Genomic DNA, 403 nt, shown 5'->3' with positions numbered 1-403 from the left:
CTTTTCCCCGAGTAGTTGTTTATCATATTGCATTTGACTGGTGTAATTTTAGATAATGCCACACTGTGTCACTATCGGTTGGGATAAAAAATAAAAATTCAGGCAAATCTGTAATTTCCCACATGAAAGAAAGGAGAGCGCAGTGGGAGAGCTGGAGTGGAACACAACTTCCGAAGGACCTAATCTGGATCCTGGGCATTTCTCCACAACACTTTGAGTCATTTATACCAGCAGAACTAACAAAGGTTATACAGATGATCTTTACCTTAACAAGCTAAAACTAAATGTTCTTTGAGTGTCCGGCTCAATGAGATGCTAACAAGGATCTATGCTGCCTGTGGTACCGGACATCACTGATCCGACTGGACCCATGGAGGTCTGGTGTCGGTGGTAAAGTCCGGTG

This window comes from Poecilia mexicana, unplaced genomic scaffold (assembly GCF_051168715.1).
Source record: "Poecilia mexicana isolate PSO_F unplaced genomic scaffold, ASM5116871v1 scaffold_14, whole genome shotgun sequence".
Taxonomy (NCBI): domain Eukaryota; kingdom Metazoa; phylum Chordata; class Actinopteri; order Cyprinodontiformes; family Poeciliidae; genus Poecilia; species Poecilia mexicana.
Note: the sequence above shows the minus strand (reverse complement) of the source record.